This window comes from Galeopterus variegatus, unplaced genomic scaffold (assembly GCF_000696425.1).
Source record: "Galeopterus variegatus unplaced genomic scaffold, G_variegatus-3.0.2 Scaffold5218, whole genome shotgun sequence".
In the NCBI taxonomy this organism is placed as follows: Eukaryota; Metazoa; Chordata; class Mammalia; order Dermoptera; family Cynocephalidae; genus Galeopterus; species Galeopterus variegatus.
Genome location: NW_007731329.1, coordinates 49,001 through 59,166, shown reverse-complemented (window position 1 = coordinate 59,166; position 10,166 = coordinate 49,001). Strand labels below are relative to the sequence as shown.

General features: G+C 41.8%; 1 protein-coding gene across 1 annotated transcript in view; it reads left to right on the top strand.

The window, feature by feature from the left end:
* Window positions 1–9,907: 9,907 nt before the first annotated feature.
* Window positions 9,908–10,166, top strand: part of FKBP1B (FK506 binding protein 1B, 12.6 kDa) — an 11,409-nt gene continuing 11,150 nt past the window's right edge. The window contains exon 1 of the mRNA XM_008589114.1: window positions 9,908–9,925. The gene's annotated coding sequence lies outside the window, so the exon portion shown is untranslated. The remainder of the gene's footprint in view (window positions 9,926–10,166) is intronic.

The following is a 10,166-nucleotide window of genomic DNA, read 5'->3' as shown; positions in this document are numbered from 1 at the left end:
TGCACAACATTATGAATGTATTCAATACCACTGTACTGTACACTTAAAACTGGCTAAGATGGTAAATTTTATGTTATACGTATTTTACCACAATAAAAAAATTTAAAAAGAAAAAAAGAACCAGACCCAGAAAACAAGCAGAATTAAGTGAGGCTGGGTAGAATAAACAACTGCTGCCACTACTGAGGGAAACAGCTGCTGAGAACCTAACTTCATCGCCCCTTCACTTGCCCACTTGGCCAGCAATTACTTAAGATTCAGAACCTGAGGCAAGCCTCCTGCTGGCTGATCCTCCTAGCATTAGCTGCCAGGAGGAGAGGTGAGGGCAGATTTCCTCACCAAGGCTCCTATAATAGGGAAGGGGGGGTCTCCCTCTCACACAGAAAAGAGATTGCCCCCAAACTAGAAAGAAGTTTTCAAAAAATGACAATCACCACCAGAATCATATGTTACATATTATTCACTATTTAAAATCATGGGCACTTTTCCAAGTCAGCAATATAGATCTGCATCAAACTTTTAAGTACCTGCACTGGTACCCGAAGCAGCTGTAAGGTATTCCACGTACCATAATTTATTCAATGATTCCCCTACAGGTAGGAATTCAGCTTACTTCCAGTTTTTATTTAGATGTGGATAGAGCCAAAAGTCTGGTGCTCAGTTCACATCACTTTTCTCTTTTCCTTCCTTCCACTGCCACCCATTCCCACGGGTTCAATTACCACCTCCTATGTACACTACTCTAAGATCTGTATCACTTTCTGGCTTCTTCACTGAGCTACAATGGCATTCAAACACACGCTGGGCTTTACATTACGGCTAATATCAGCTTTGCCCACATTCCTTCCAAATTTAACATGTAAAAGAATAATACTTCTTTCTCAATAGAAGCTCCTTCGATTTCTGTTAATAATACCAACATTCTCAATTCACTCAGGCTAAAAACTAGAGGCTCAGTTTGATTTCTACTGCCTTCTCAAGCTCTTTTCTATGTGAGAGGGAGACCCCCCTTCCCTATTATAAGAGCCTTGGTGATGAAATCTGCCCTCACCTCTCCTCCTGGCAGCTAATGCTAGGATCAACCAGCAGGAGGCTTCCCTCAGGTTCTGAATCTTAATCACTTACCAAATCCTGTTAATTCTTAGAACTGTTTCTTAAATCCAGTCCTTCTTGTCATTCCTACTAACACCATCCTGAATCAGAACATCGTCACCTTAAACACAGATGACTGCAAGTTTCCTTCAATTTTCTCTACCTCTAATTTGTCTTTTCTCCTCCAGTCCATCTTGTACAAGACCAGTCTTAAAATGCTCTTTTAAGTATATCATTTATCAGCTTTAAAATGATGAGATTACTCACTGCTTATTCAATAAAGTGGTTACTAGCCACATGTCTATGTATAGTCAATTCCTCAGTCACACTAGCCCCATTCATGTGGTCAAGCACCACCTGTGGCTACCATATCAGACAGTGCAGAATAGAGCATTTCCATCACTGCAGAAAGTTCTGCTGGACAGCACTGATCTATACAATAAAGCCTGAATTGCTCGGTTTGGCATTCAAAACACTTCCCAATCTGAACCTACCTTATCTCTCCAGCCTTATTTGCTCCTATACTCATTAATCTTGGTAGTTACAATACCTGGTGCATTCAAAACATTTAATGACAGTTGAATTAAAGGCCCAGTTTAAACACCATCTCTTCTGAGAGGGCTTTCTTAATCATAGAACTAAGAATGATTCTTTCCTCCTTTGAACTCTTGTAGCCCTTACAGTCTAGACCACTCACGTGATGTCTTCAGTTTATTACCTGGAATCACTAGCTACTTTTTCACATATCATGTCTTGTCTCACCAACTAAAGTGCAAAGTCCCTGACAGCAGGAATTAGACTTAACCTCTTTGCCTATCTGCTCCTAGCACACTTCATAAGCACTGGCAGTATTTTCCAGATGGACTGTTCTGCAACAATTACATCATATAAGTACTTTCCAATTGGGTTATGATATTACCAGGAGTTGTACTGGTTATATTTTTGTTGCTTTTAAAAGGCCCTTATAATACTTTTTTTAAAAAAATTATTTCTTTGGATTTACATTCTTCTATAAAATACAAATGCTGATTCATCAGTGAGTCAGTGCATGAGAAAATACCCTCTTAAATGATACTATATTTTATAAACACTAACTACTCTTCCCTAGTTTGAATTTCCTGGGAGTCACGTCACTCACAGCTAAGCTCGTCTTCCACTTCTGCTACTTGAAGGCTGGTCTATTCCCAGCCTGAACCAGGAGAAATGCATAGGACCCTCCAAAATTTGTCCAACACTCTAATTGTGTTTTATTTCCAACCCTGATCCCTGCCCTGTGATTAGAAAGGGAATGCTGCCAGTTTGCTACCATAGTCCCTGCTGTGGAAAAAACTGGCATCAGATGTTCTCTGAAACATACTGCCTTTCATCTAGACTCAGAAGCTAGATATACAGTTTAAAGAAGAAGGTCCACAGCTCTGCACATACCACCCAACCATCAGCCACGGCTGTTGAGGATGAGGCTGCTGAAAAGACCTAAGCAGCACAGGAAAGTACAAAGATAGTACTTTCTACAGCATGATGGAGATGCATGACTTCACAGCTTCCAGCAGCCTCATCACCCATGCTGCACCCCACGGGTCATTTATGCCATCAGGCTAGCTGAGGCTTATGTAGGCCCTTATAATACTGCCTAAGTAAAGCTCCTGTGAACTATATTTGGACATACTTTCTATGGCTCTTAAATAAATCCAGCCTCTTAAGAAAGGACCAAAACAATGGATATTATATTAAGAGATATTCCCCCATCAGTCCATATAGTCCAAATATAGCTGTACACTAGGAATTTCTCGTTTCCTGAATAATTTAAAAAAAAAAAAAGGTTACACTATCATGAATATTAGCACAATTTCTAGATCTTACTTAAGAGATATTCCCCCATCAGTCCATATAGTCCAAATATAGCTGTACACTAGGAATTTCTCATTTCCTGAATAATTAAAAAAAAAAAAAAGGTTACACTATCATGAATATTAGCACAATTTCTAGATCTTACAGAACTCACAGGGCTGGCTAGCTAGCTCAGTGTTATAACACCAAAGTTAAGAATTTAGATCCCCATACCAGCCAGCTGCCAAAACAAACAAACAAACAAACAAAAACTCACATTATCATTTAAATCATGAGGACAAATAATGTTGATCAAAATCATGGCATAATTTTAACATTTTATAAAGATAATATTTAGCCATGACCAAAAGTTTTCTTCTTAGGATAATTCTAGAAAGAAAAAAAACTTTATTTCTGGTCATTACTATAATGTAGATTCTACGTCAGCTTCACGGTATGAAAATCTCCCCCTGAATCTTCCCATGTACAGAACCCTGCTTACTGTTACTTTAGAGAGCCTCAAGTTGGAAACACTGAAAGTTGGCTGTGCTTCAGTATTCAGCCAAAATCTACTATTTCACTTGGATGTCAGCCTTTGGAAAGCTGAATAGCCCAATGCTTACTCTAATGTAATCTCTGACATTCCTGAACTCATATGTGTTCACACATACCTAAGATACATAAAATCAGTAATAAGAATAAGGCATATTGCCGGCCAGTGGCTCACTTGGGAGAGTGCAGTGCTGAGAATAAGGCATATTAATTGGGTAAGTTGTAATATATGAATATTTACTTTGAAATACAGATAAACATTCTTTTTTTTTTTTCTTTTTTTTCTGACCGGTAAGGGGATCGCAACCCTCAGCACGGTGTGGTCTGCCCCACGCTCAGCCAGTGAGCACACCAGCCATCCCTATATAGGATCTGAACCCACGGCCTTGGCGCTACCAGCGCCGCACTCTCCGGAGTGAGCCATGGGGCAGGCCCCAGATAAACATTCTTTAACTTAGAGTAAAGAACTGCCTCTGGTACATTATACTTTGAAATTCCCTCAGTTGATACATAAATGTATAATAATGTCTGTAAGAATAAAATGTTGCAATAATAAAGACTGAAAGACTAATTTTAGTACAAAAACAATTAAGAATTTTCACATAGTTGACTTTTGAGAAACAGACTAGCTGCTAGTATAAATATTAAGAAAGACTATATTTGGGCCGAGCCCGTGGCGCACTCGGGAGAGTGCGGCACTGGGAGTGCAGCAGCGCTCTGCTCCCTCTGCGGGTTCGGACCCTATATAGGGATGACTGGTGCGCTCACAGCGCTCACTGGCTGAGTGTGGTGCGGCCGGTCTCAAAAAGGACAAAAAAAAAAAAAGAAAGAAAGACTATATTAACTGAATAACTAAAGGAAAACATTACATTCTTTTTAGCCTAACAGATACTTATGAAAATTTAAATAAGAATATAAATCACAGTGATAGAAATTAAATAGTGTCATAATTCTAATCTTTGTAAAATTGCTTCATACACTAGGATTCATAACATTAAACAAAAACCTCTAAGAACTATAGTTAACTTTTAGCTTTTAAACTCCATTTATCATACCAGCCAGCTGCCAAAAAAATAAATCAATAAACTATTTAGGGCTGGCCAGTAGTGCAGCTGGTTAGAGCATGGTGTCTTTTGTTTTTATCTTTTGGCAGCTGGCCAATATGGGGTCCAAACCCATGACCTCAGTGTTATAAGGCTGTGCTCTAACCAACTGAGCTAACCGGTTAGCCCTGAGCATGGTGTTGATAACACGAAGATCAAGGGTTTGGATCCACAAAGCGGCCAGTCACCAAAAAAAACCCAAAAACCAAAGATAATCTCTATTTAGCCATGAATCTGTTAAGTAGTGGCTTAACTGGGAATTATTTACAGCCTGTGAGGATGAATTAAGAGCAGAGAGTCAAAATGTCATCTCCAACTTTCATGAGATGAAAAATCTCCAAAATTATGTGCAATGTCCATGAGTAAATCATCCACAGTCCAGACATAATAACAAAGGGGGAAAAGTGTTAAATAAGAATGAGGTACCAAACATCTTGCATCTCACAACCCCAGTTGAAATGAAGTACCTGTTTAGCACGGAAAGTATGCAGCATGGTGACCACAAGCATAATCCAACAGCTGGAAGTACTACAAAATTATTTTTCCTATAAAATAAGGTTAAACTTTTGAATCTAACTATTAAAAAGCTTTAATAATAGGATTTTAATAACAGATATGTTTTGTAATGATAATTATGCTAATTGTCCTGACTTGGTCATCACACATTGTACACAGGTTTTTTTGTTTTGATTTTTTTTGGTGGCTGGCCAGTGTTCACAGGTATTGAAAACTCAACTCTGTATCCCACGAATATGTAAAACCAATTACATTTCAATAGAAAGAAGAAAAAACAGAGATGACATTTCAGATTTCTCTTTTGTCCTGCTACTTCACCATGATTGCCTGTGTGGAATATTGGTTTTTATACTTGGCCATTTAGAATGCAGCCAAAATGTATATTTAGGCACTTCCAGTTCAAACTTCCCTGATCACAAAATCAGGATACTAAAGATTAACACTATAGGCAAAATAACAGCACTCTTACGGTAGCAGTTCTCGGTTCAAAATTTCAAGCCACTGGCAGACGTCAGGTAAACCAAAAAAAAAAAAACATGCATTTTGACTACTAATCCTGCTTGTCTTCAAGTTACTGTAATTTTTGGATGTACCCCCACTATGATGCTATTCATGGAGAAAATTACACCAATCAACACAGTAGATGGCTGTCTCAAATATTTTTTATAAATAGATTATATAAGTATTAGATATAATATTATTCATTACGATCTCTTCTCCAAAACAGCTCTCAGCAAGCCACCAGTGCCATCCCTGTCACTGAATCCAACGGACATCTTTCAGCCCTGTTTTACAGAGGGGTTAAGTTTCAAAGACAGAACTTGAGAAGTTGTCTTCAGACTCTAAATCCAAAGAAATGTATTCTCTACCAAACTGCCTGGTGATTTGCTTTTAACTTTTCTGTTATTTCTCATACCTCCTTGCTAGCTTCGTTCTTGTTCTTAGGATCTTTTACTGAGAAGGAACAGGCTAATACATGATATCACATTAAGTGGTTCTGCAGTGGCTTGCTAAATGGAGAAATAAGTCCTCTGTCACTACTAATGAAGAAAACTGTGATCTCTATCCCACTGGTCTATGTATGTTTTTCACTAATATCCTCTTATGCACTTTTTAAAAACTTTTATTGATAAATAATGCATGATACAGTTCCCTGGGCAGAGAAAATTTCAAATGGGCCAATTATATCAAAGGCAATTTAAATGACATGTTTTAAATTCAGTGCCATCCAATTCAGTCTAATGTCACTGAGGGTGTGAGCAGCCAGGATAGCACAAGATAAAGATTTGTGAATAAAGTAAAACCAAACATGATAGTAAGTTTCCATAGGTTTTTTTAGAAAAATAAATTTTAATATTTTCATCTTTAGTACCAAGAAGAAATTTGTCATATTTTTCTCAAAAACCTAACAATAATTACAAAAATCTGCTCCAGTCCCTTCTACTCCTGTGCTAGTACAGGTCCTGACCACATCTTCCTTATCTTTAAGGTAGAACAAAGAGAAGTCCCCTTGATGTCAGTCTCTTCTTCCCAAAAGAGCCTGGATGATTCGTGTGGTTGGGCAGAATAATCTTTCTAAAAAGTATAGTTCTGATCATTTTGCTCTTCTGATCAAAAATCTTTGATGAGTCTCCACAGTCTACAGTACATATAAAAAAGTTCTTTCAAAAGGTCTGAGCTCACCGTTAGCTCAGCTGAGTAGAGTGCAGTAATATAACAGCAAGGTCAATGAGTTCAGATCCCCGCACTGGCCAGCGGCCAAAGCGAAACAAAACAAAATTAGGAATTTAAGTCCTTATATTATGATATTGATATACCTTTCCAACTTTATCTCTCTGGTCATAAAGGGTTTCCTGAAGAATCTGGAATCTGGAGGAACTAGCACACATGCACGTGATAATGTGCATGATGGACCTGAGAAGAAAGTTGACAAGTTTAATAAGGGGCCAATAGTTTGAATGCCATAATGAGAAAGTGAACCAAGTTTGTAGCTATTTCAGTAGAGAAAGAGGGCCAGGTTCAAGAGATGCTTCTAAGGCAGACGGAATAGAAAATGGTATCAGATAGAATATGAGTAGAAAGGAAGAAAGAAGAATTGAGGATAACACCCAGATTTTTAGCTTTGGAAACTACTGAATACTAACCAGAGATACAGAAGGCAGAGCATACTTCGAAGATAAGAAGGGTGTGTAGTGTGTGATAAATTTAATATTAAATGTGCTTCATGTAAGGTATTTGTAAGGTAGCAATGTCAGAGATAAGGATTCGGGAGTCACCGACACAGGGTTAGTAGTTAAAGCCAAAGGAATTGAGAACCTCACTGTAAACGATCAGAAAGACAAGAGGATGAAGGTTCAGAGGATTTTCAGGTACTCCTCAATTATTCTCTACCTTTTTAAAAAATTTACATTTTGCCTGAAGCCAACCATTCTCTCTCAATTCTAGACTATAAGCTTTCTGAAATCAAGGGTCCTAGGTGTTTTAGAGAAAGAAAAGACCACTGTGTTAGTTGGGTCATGGGAAAGGTAGTCCGAACCAGGACCTGGTGCTCAGAATATGATCATTTAATTATTCTATTTTTTATCTTCTTTAAAGACAACTCACGGTGAGGCTCAAAGAACTTAGGTGAACCGGAGCATTTCCAGTAGGTTTAAACAGAGGTATCTATACCCCCCCGCAACTTGTTTCTCTGTTTACTGTGTTTCCACTATAAAATAATTTCAAGTTCTTCACACTTATCTGGAGAAAGAAATCATACACAAGAACGGTAAAAAACTAAAAAGAGAATTCACAAAAAACCATTAATCCGAGGAAAATTATTACTACATCCCTCCAGATCTTTTTCTACGGTGTTTTGGTTTCTTAAACTTTCTCAATCATACTATACAACTTGGTATCACTTTTTTCACTGAACATTACATATTAGCATTTTGCCGTGTTATTTAAAAGCTCTGTATATTATTTTTAGAAGCCACCTCATAAACACTCAGTGAAGATACAGTTTCCTGAACTACTACTACTCGCTATTGAGACACCTGGTTGTAGCCAACGTTGTCCTACAATAAATAACGCTGTGATAAAGGTCTTTATGCATAAAAGCATTTTCTTTACCTTGGAAGACTTCCTCAGGACACATTTCCAGAACTGTCACGTGTGAGTCACAGAGACTGTACTCACTCGGTCCTCATCCTCCAGCCCCTCACGTGCGGGCCCGCCCCTGCTCCTCGTCCTCTCCGCACGCCTGGATCTCCCTCCTCCTATCCTGGGTCCCCAACCCCACGTGCCGCTCCGCCTCCCTCCCGGCTCACCTCCAGCCTCCCCACACCCACCAGGCCCGGCGACAATGGAGACGAAATACCTTCGGTCTCACCACCGAACAAAACCTCGGTCTCCCCTGAGTCGCACCGCCTCACTAGACCGCGGGTCAGAAGCCCCGAGCAGCGACCGGAAGCATCAGCCCCAGTCCTCTGATAGGTGAGCGGTGGCTGGAGTGCCCGGCAATAGCCCCTGCCTATTGGCTTGTGGATGTGTTTCGTTAGGAGAGGGTTCTTCCCACTGGCCAATAAGCTCGGGGTTTGACGCATGGATCTCTGGGAGTTGTAGTCCTTGTGGAACCCCGCCGACCTTAAGCCCGCCAAAATTTCTCCCTCCCTTAAGCGCTTTGGCCCCTTCCCCAACTTCTCATCGGTTCTCTTAGTCTAGGAAGGAAGCCAGGAGCCCTAGGGTCAATACGGTTTCTTAACCTTTTTTGGAAGGGTGGGGAGAGGGGATGTCGGGGTCCCTTTAAAATCTGATAAAATCTTCCCAGAAAAATGTTCTTATCCGTACACAAAATATTGTGCATTCAACTGAAGCCGCTTCACGGGCCTGTCCCAATTACAAACCCCCGTTCCATACCTACCCCAAACGTGCCTGCCCGTGACCATAGCCTATGGAGCTGGTGCTTTAGACCAGCTACATTCTTACAAGACTCTGGTCTACGCCTTGGAGCAGCCCATGGGGAATTTAAGATCCTGACCCTCAGCACAGTTGACCACCATCTTTCTGATAACCTCATCTCTGACCTAACCACCTGGGAGAGTGGGGCGTGGGGAAATGGAGGAAGAACACCTCTGGGGCCGAGCTTTTCTCCCCACACCCACCTTCCACCGCCAGTTGTCAGAATCATAACTTCACAACAATTTCTGGAACAACGCAGGTAAGAATGAGGTGGAAAAAAGAGAAAGTTTTTAAAGTTCCATTCATCCTTCAAGCAAATGTGGCTTCTCCAAATATATCTTTCTAGATTCCTTGATGTCTTTGGGGTGGAGGTGAGGGTCTGGCGTGGGAGAGGAGCTGAAGGTAGGATTCATTCATTCATTCATTCATTCATTCCACAGCACTAATCACTCCACGCTGCAATTGTCTGTGTCCCCACCTGTTCCAGACGTCGTTCCTGGAGGACAGCGACCCTGTCTTTATTCAATCGGTATTCCCAGGGCGCTGTTCTTTGCCTTGAAAAGTGGAAACCCAGTCAATGTACCTGGAGAGAGCTACACGGGCTGCGGAATAGGGGTTTAGGGTGGTGGGGAGGCATTGGCGATGGCTGGTGTCCTCCCTCCCCCCGCCCCGCTCCTACCGATCCCGGAAGCCTGGCGAGGGTGGGTGCGTCTGAGCTCCAGGGCCCTGAGCACATCCAGCTGGAGTGTTGTTTTAATTCTCCCCCTAATCTGTAGGGCTGGGTTTACTCCCCAGAGCTTAGCACAGAGTAGGTGCTAAATCAGTCTGCACCGAACGGACGGATGGATGTGTAGCTGCGCGTGCCTGCACGCCTCGCCCACCGCCCTCTGCAGCCGGTGGGTTAATACTCCTCGGCCGGGCCGGGCTCCGGCGCTGCCACGTCAGGGTCCTTCCCTCGGGCCCCGCCCCTCCCGACCCCACCTTTCCGCGCGGCTCCGCCCCGTCGCCCCCTCGCCGGCGGCCCCGCCCCGCGCAGGTCCCGACTCCAGCCGCACCTCCTCAGGCTCTGCAGTGGCGGCGGGGAGGCGAGCCGGAGCCTAGCCGGGGCCGGGGCCGGAGGCGAGCCGGGGCCGGGGC